Source organism: Piliocolobus tephrosceles, chromosome 2, assembly GCF_002776525.5.
Source record: "Piliocolobus tephrosceles isolate RC106 chromosome 2, ASM277652v3, whole genome shotgun sequence".
NCBI classification, from domain to species: domain Eukaryota; kingdom Metazoa; phylum Chordata; class Mammalia; order Primates; family Cercopithecidae; genus Piliocolobus; species Piliocolobus tephrosceles.
Window position 1 is genome coordinate 62,206,828 of NC_045435.1, and position 7,996 is coordinate 62,214,823.

At 40.4% G+C, this 7,996-nt stretch overlaps 1 pseudogene; it reads right to left on the minus strand.

The window, feature by feature from the left end:
* Positions 1 to 3,141: 3,141 nt before the first annotated feature.
* LOC111532904 lies at positions 3,142 to 4,098 on the minus strand (annotated as a pseudogene).
* Between the last annotated feature and the right edge of the window lie 3,898 nt (positions 4,099 to 7,996).

The following is a 7,996-nucleotide window of genomic DNA, read 5'->3' on the forward strand; positions in this document are numbered from 1 at the left end:
CAGAATTTAAGAGACAAGGAAAGATTATTTTTATTCTGGAGTACAGTTGTCCCATTATCTTAGAAGAGTATTTCATGGTTTTCACTATTTTCATTTCAGTTTTTCAAGCAGCGATTCTCAACCAGAAACACATTTGCACCCCAGGGGAACTTTGGCAATGTCTGAGATTTTGGTTGTCACAAAGAGGGAGTAACACTGCTGGCATCTAGTGGGTAGAAGCTAGGGATGCTGCTAAACAGGCCACAATGCATAAGACAGCCCCCTTCAATAAGAAATTATCTGACTCAAAATATTAATAGTGCTGTGACTGTGAAACCCTACTTTAAAGCAATGGTGGCACATTTTAAAAACTGATACTACTCTGTGAATCTCCTAGGATGACAAGTTAACAACTCTGAATAAGGGCTGATATTCTAATTCTTGGAATGAGATGGGCAGAAAAAAGACAAGATATTTAGACATCCATCTAGTATATTACTTTTCACATCCATAAGCCATAGAAAGAAAGAATTTCCACAGGAAAATATTTGAGTGTTTCTTAACCATTTATTTGATCAATCCTATTTCTCTTGTGCAATTGTACAAAACTTTTCTCATTTTTGCTTGTCTTAAAAAATACAAGATTGAGAAGTAGATAAGAGTTCAGTCTTAGTCATGTAATAATTTCTTGGGGTCTACGCTGGGTTTCTGGGAGCTACTATTTATGAGGATAAAGAGCAGTATCAGTTGAGTCTTGGGAACCCACCTTGAAGCCTCGGTGCACATTTTCCTGGATGTATTACATTTTGGAAAATAGAGTTTTGGTCCATAGAAAGTTGATTTTCTTTGTTCAAATCACTTAAAAACCCTGAGTTTAAGTAATTTTATATCAACAATAGATGAATAAGGGAGAGCATACAAGTAAAGTGGTCACCAGACTATGCTCAAAAGAGATGGATTTCACATTCAACAAGATAAATGAAACTCTTAGCAAGGCTGAACAGTGTGCTCATCCCACTGCTTCCCTCAGCCCGCAGGTTTCCTCTTCATGGACTGTGGTACTGCAGGAATTTATGATAGGGAACATCAGACATTTCCTCTTTCTTAAAATTGAGCTGGTACAACATACATGTATTGTAAGTCTCTGCTGCAGGCTAAAAACAAAAATGAAAAGATAATTCTCTAAGCTCATTTCTCCTGAACTTCTCAAAGGAAACTGTTATATTATGTATCGGTCTTAAAGGCAAATGATGTAGGATCTCTTCTAGAGTAGTATTTTTGCCTCCTTGGTATTCATTCTCCCTTTTCTGACATCGATCCTTTGATTATCCTTTGGGGCATCATTACCCTCACCTGTTCTCAGTGTATATGATTTAAACTGGGTTGGCCCTATCTCCGACTCTGCAGGACCAGCACAGACTCAAGATCTTGCCAAGAAGTATCTCCTTGGCTATAAATCTGATTCCATGGCAGGCAATGAAAACACGATCAGGCAATAAGACATATATTTGAAGTTTATTGGACATAATTGCCAATTGTGGGATACAAACAACTAAACATTAAGGCAGTACAGAAAAAAACCAGAATCTGGAGAAAGAGAAAGACTAACTCTGACATAATTTGAGCAACTGGATCCAGCAGCACCTGAAGTCAGATACCCATGGCTATTTTAGTTATATGTACCAATAAATTCATCTTCTTTTCTGTTTAAGCCAGTTTGATTTCATTTTCTGCTTTTCAAAACCAAAAGTGCTGAAAACGTAGTAAGGAGGAAAAAATAGAAATGTGAAATAGCTGAAAATCAGATGATATTTGTGTCTTAGCAAATGATGTGCTTATTCCTTTTATCTTTCCTTTAATATGTAAACTTAATTTTAAAGAAATGTTTCAACCAATTTAGCCAATTTGTTTCTTGTCTGACACTCTTTTTTTCTCCTAATGGATGTATTACATTTTGGAAGATTAACTCTGGTTCCACAGAGAGTTGATTTTCTTTGTTCTTAGTATCACAGAATAGGCTCCCAATGAATAAAAGAAAATTTTAGTTCACTGTTATCTATTGTGTAGTGAAAATGATTGACTCGCTAAACGCCAACCATGAGACCAGCCAATCTTGTTGATTCAACAAAAGTATCACCTGCCATCAAGAAATCTTTTCAGTTTCTGAAGCTAACTTGCAAAATATTTATAATAATCATGCCTGAAAATGTTGAACATAGTTAAGATTGTTTATCTCCTTTATTGAGTAATGATTTGAGAAATAAGAGAGAAGAATCATTTAATCTGAAAAGCAATCTTGAACTGTAAACGCTATTTAAAAACAAATAATTGTTTTATCTCTGAATGGTAAGACTCAGCAAACTTTCTTGACTAAATGACCCTTTGTCAGTTATGGATCTATTGCAAATTAAAATTAGCATCATCAGAATTGGGGAAATTTAAGCATTAATTATACGACAGAATACATTGAGTTTTTTTTTTTTTTTTTTTTTTTTTCACCAAAGCACTTTTTATTTGAGGCAAAGAGAAGTCTTGCTGAAGGGATTACAGTTCCAAGCAGTCAAAACTCAACTGTTGTGGCCAGGTGCAGTGGTTCTCGCCTGTAATCCCAGCACTTTGGGAGGCCAAGGCAGGAGGATCACGAGGTCAGGATATCGAGACCATCCTGGCTAACACGGTGAAACCCTGTCTCTACTAAAAACACAAAAAACTAGCCGGACATGGTAGCAGGCGCCTGTAGTCCCAGTTACTTGGGAGGCTGAGGCAGGAGAATGGCGTGAACCTGGGAGGCAGAGCTTGCAGTGAGCCAAGATCACACCACTGTACTCCAGCCTGGGCAACAGAGCAAGACTCCATTTCAAGAAACAAACAAACAAAAACAAAAAATTCAGCTGTTAGTGGAACTATTTTGACCTGGTATATTTTGCTTCCCTTTGGTCAGAAAAGGGTATTCAGGTTATACTTTCCCCAGCGGGGCAAAAAGAACAAAGCAAACTGGAAGAGACTTCTACTTTACTTACACTGCTCTTCAGATCCAACATCAACCTAGATAAGTCCTTGCTGGTCACTCTACAGGTTGCTCTCCCACTGCTGAGTGACACAGGCCAGGCCATACTACATTTGCAAGAAAAAAATGAGACAGGAAACACAGGTATAGGTCACTTAGGGATGAGCTGGCATCCACAGCTTCAAAACTTCATGGAAAGGGTAGTCCTTGTGGGAGGCATAGCTCACCAAGGCACAGACCCTCCAGTTCCTGTTGTAGCTGAGTAAGATGGTCATATCCTGGCTGCTAAGTTCAAAGTCAAAGACCTTAAAGTTCTCAGCAATGCATTTTGGTGTCACAGACTTGGGGATCACCTCCAAGTTCCTCTGCATGGGGGACCTGGATCAGAATCTGGGCTGCGGTTTTATTGTGCTTGGCTGAGATCACTTTGATCCTGGGATCCTCCAGGATGGAAGGGACTTCAGGCTTGGCCCAGGGTCTGTCAGGAGAGCCAAGGGGGCTATAGGTGGTCACCAAGATGCCTTTGGACTGGCAGTGCGGGAGTGAGTGAGGTACGGGTGGCACTCAATCTGCTTAACCGCTGGTTTATTCCTTAAGCCAGGTTTATTTAAGATCCTCTCCACCTGGAGATGATTACAGTTGGAGATGCTAATAGCTATCACCAGCCCTTCATCCACCAGCGCTTCCATGGCTGCCCATGTGTTCACAATGTTGGTGTCATTGGGAACCATGTTGTCCGACTCGTCCAATGGGAAAAATTCCTTTCCAGGCTTAAAGTCGGTCAGCCAGTGAATAAGGTGGAGGTCCAGGTGGTCCAGCTTCATGTTGCTGAGCGTCTTCTGGCAGGATCCTTTCACCAGGACCTTCTTATGGTACGTGCACCCCAGCTTGCTGATAAGCCTCTGGCTTCACCACCTGCTCCCTAAGCTGCTCCTGAATGGCCATCCCCACCTCAGTCTCATTCTGGTACACGTAGGTGCAGTCGATGTGGGGGTACCTGACATCGATTGCCACCTTCACAGCCTTGGTTACCTAGCTCAGAGGGGACTTCCAGGTGCCCACCCCAGGATGAGCATCTTGGTGCCATTGGTGAGGACAGGGTGGCTCGCCATGGCTGCTGCGCTCCCCAGACCCCTGCCCAGAACCGTACATTGAAATTTTTAATATCTAAGTTTTCAGGAAAACCCAAGTGGTAATTAGGAATGCAAAGTTTGGGGAAAGTTTTCATTTGAATACAAATATTGTTATTATTATCTTTAAGTCATGGTTCCTCAAAATTGGCTGCATATTGGAACCAGTTTGGTTTTAAAAATACTGATAGTTGAGATACATTATATGGAGTACTGCCTGCAGTAGGGAGGTGTAAAAACCTCTCTAGGTGATTCTAATGCGCAAAGTTTGAGCATAATTGCTTTAAGTCAATTCTATCATTTTAATGCTCATATAAATCACCTGGGGGTGTTGTTAAACTCAGTTTCTGATTCAGTGGGCCTAGAATGCAATCCAAGATTCTGCATTTCTAACTCTGTTGTTGCTGGTGTGGGTGCCACATTTGGAGTAGCAGGGATCTAAGGCATTGGTTGCGTTTTTGGAGTAAATGGGTATAAGAGAATTTTCTAGTGTCCACCCACTGCCTGTCTTAAGACTGGAAATCTCTTGTGATGAGGAGGTTTGTGGTAATTGAACTTTACCTGTAGAGGACATTCTATTATAATGAACACTTGTTGAGAGTTGCTATTCCTGCTGATGGTACTACCTTTGCAAAGGGTGCAGGAAAGGAGAACAGGGGTGCTACTAAGCTGTCTGATTTCACACCCTCTGGCTCTATTCAAAGGGGTGCTTGGCAAAATGGCAAAGTTTGCCTTTTATACCTTCACCCACGCCTTGCCCTACTCCTTTTCTCCTGGCCTACTAGCCAAGCCAACCACCTTCCTGCAGCCAGTTTCTCTACTTTACTAATTAAAAATGCGGTTTTGAAGATCTTACTCCCTCCAGTTGCACCCTAGTGGAAGGCTCTTAACTGATTCCAGATTGGCAGCCATCTTAGTGGATAATTCAGGAATGTTATGAACTTCTGTTTGAAAGTGGAGATGAAATCTCCTTTCTTTTGCCTTGTATTCAGTGTTCTACTGACTCACCGCTTCCCAAAACAACATCTTTTTCTGAAATAAGATGTAGTTGCAAATATATTATAGTTTGTGATATATTAGTACCCACACCTTATTATAGCCCATGAGCTAAGGTGCTAACTTCAACAAAGATCCCAATCCCTATGTCTCAAAAACCCTAATCAAATTCGGTTTGGTCTACTTAAATAGTAGACAACATAAACATAACAACATGGGGAAATGTTATTTTCTTAGCAGCAATATCATCCCCAAGGAAGTGGTTTTTTGGGGGTGAATGTTTTTGTTAAGTTTGGATAGAGTGGGAAGTGAGATCTTTTAAGGACACACTTGAGGAAAAAAGTTACAGTTTGCTCTTAGAGTTAAATAAAATGCGCTTATTTGACCAAGTGAGGTATATAAGTTGAGCACAGTAGCTGAGAACAGCAGAAAAGATTTTTGGCAGCTGTGTCAGGAAGGGGGAAGAGAGACGGTGTTACTGATGGAGAGAATAATTTGATTTGTTTAGGGCAGGTGGAGATTAGATATCTGGAGGAAATTTCCGTGCATTTAAAAAATGTTTTATTTTTAATTTTTGTGGATATATAGTAAGTGTATATACTTATGGAGTACGTGAAATGTTTTGATAGAAGCATGCAATGCATGATAATCACATCATGGAAAATGAGGTATCCATCCATTCAAGCATTTATCCTTTGTGTTACAAACACTTCAATTATAATTTTTCATTTATTTTAAAATTTACAATTTTTATTGACTATCATCACCCAGCTGTGGTATCATATACTAGGTCTTATTCTTTCTAACTATTGTTTTTTGTACCCAAACACCCCCTGCGCCTCCTCACTACCCTTCCTAGGCTCTGGTAACCATCATTCTATTTTCTATATCAATGAGTTCAATTGTTTTGATTTTTAGATCCCATAAATAAGTGAGTACATGTGATGTTTGTCTTTCTGTGCCTGGCTTATTTCACTTAACATAGTGACCTCCAGTTCCATCCATATTGTTGCAAATGACAGGGTCCCATTCTTTCTTATGGCTGAATAGTACACCATTGGGTATATGTATCACATTTTCTTTCTTCCTCGATTTATCTGTTGATGGACATTTAGGTTGCTTCCAAATCTTGGCTATTGTGAACAGTGCTGCAACAAATGTAGGAGCTCAGACATTGTTTCGATATACTGATTTCCTTTCTTTTGGGTATATACCCAGCAGTGGGCTTGTGGGATCAAATGGTAGCTCAATTTTTAGTTTTTTTTGAGGAACCTCTAAAATGCTCTACATAGTAGTTGTACCAATTTACGTTCCCTTTTCTCCACATCCTTGCCAGCATTAGTTATTGCCTGTCTTGTTGATATAAGCTATTTTAACTGTGGTGAGGTGATATCTCATTGTAGTTTTGATTTGCATTTCTGTAATGATCAAGATGCTGGGCACCTTTTCACATGACTGTTTGCCATTCGTATGTCTTTTGAGAAACGTCTATTCAAATTGCTTTGCCATTTTTAAATTGGATTATTAGATTTTTTTCCTATAGAGTTGTTTGAGCTCCTTATATATTCTGGTTATTAATCCTTTGTCACTGGGATGATTGGCAAATATTTTCTCCCATTCTAAGAGCTTTCTCTTCACTTTGTTTATTGTTTCCTTTGCTGTGCAGAAGCTTTTTAACTTGATGTGACCCCATTTGTCCATTTTTGCTTTGGTGGCCTGTGTTTATGGGGTATTACTCAAGAAAATTTTGCCCCAGCCAATGTCATGGAGAGTTTCCCCAATGTTTTCAGGTAGTGGTTTCACAGTTTGAGGTCTGATATGGTTTGGCTCTGTGTTCCCACCCAAGTCTCATCTTGTAGCTCTCATAATTCCCATGTGTTTTGGGAGGGACCTGGTGGGAGATGATTGAGTTATGGGGGTGGGTCTTTCCCATGCTGTTCTCCTAATAGTGAATGGGTCTCATGCGATCTGATGGTTTTAAAAACAGGAATTTTCCTGCACAAGCTCTTTTTTTGCCTGCCGCCATTCACATAAGATGTGACTTGCTCCTCCTTGCATTCCGCCATGATTGTAAGGCCTCTCCAGCAATGTGGAACTGTGAGTCCAATTAAGCCTTTTTTCTTTCTTAAACTGCCTCTTGGGCATGTCTTTATCAGCAGCGTGAAAATGAACTAATACAGTAAATTGGTACTGGGAGTGGGGGCTGCTGAAAAGATACCAAAAACATGGAAGCGACTTTGGAACTGGGTAACAAGCAGAGATTAGAACCATTTGGAGGGCTCAGAAGAAGACAGGAAAATGTGGGAAAGTTTGGAACTTCCTAGAGACTTGAATGGCTTTGACTAAAGTGCAGACAGTTATATGAACAATAAGGTCCAGGCTGAGGTGGTCTCAGATGGGAACTGGAGCAAAGGTGACCCTTGTTATATTTTAGCAAAGAGACTGGCAGCATTTTGCCCCTACCTTAGAGATTTGTGGAACTTTGAACTTGAGAGAGATGATTTAAGGTATCTGGCAGAAGAAATTTCTAAGCAGCAAAGCATTCAAGATGTGACTTAGGTGCTGTTAAAGGCAGTTTTATAAGGGAAGCAGAGCATAAAAGTTTGGAAAATTTGCAGCCCGACAATGCCGTAGAAAAGAAAATCCTATTTTCTGAGAAAGCCAAGCCAACTGCAAAAGTTTACATAAGTAACACAAAGATCCAATGTTAATCCCCAAGACAATGGGGAAAATGTCTCCAGGGCATGTCAGAGGCCTTCACTGCAGCCCCTCCCATCACAAGCCCAGAGGCCTAGTAGGAAAAAGTAGTTTAGTGGGCTGGGCCCAGGGTCCTCAAGCTGTGTGAAGCCTAAGTACTTGGTGCCCTATGTCCCAGCTCCCCAGC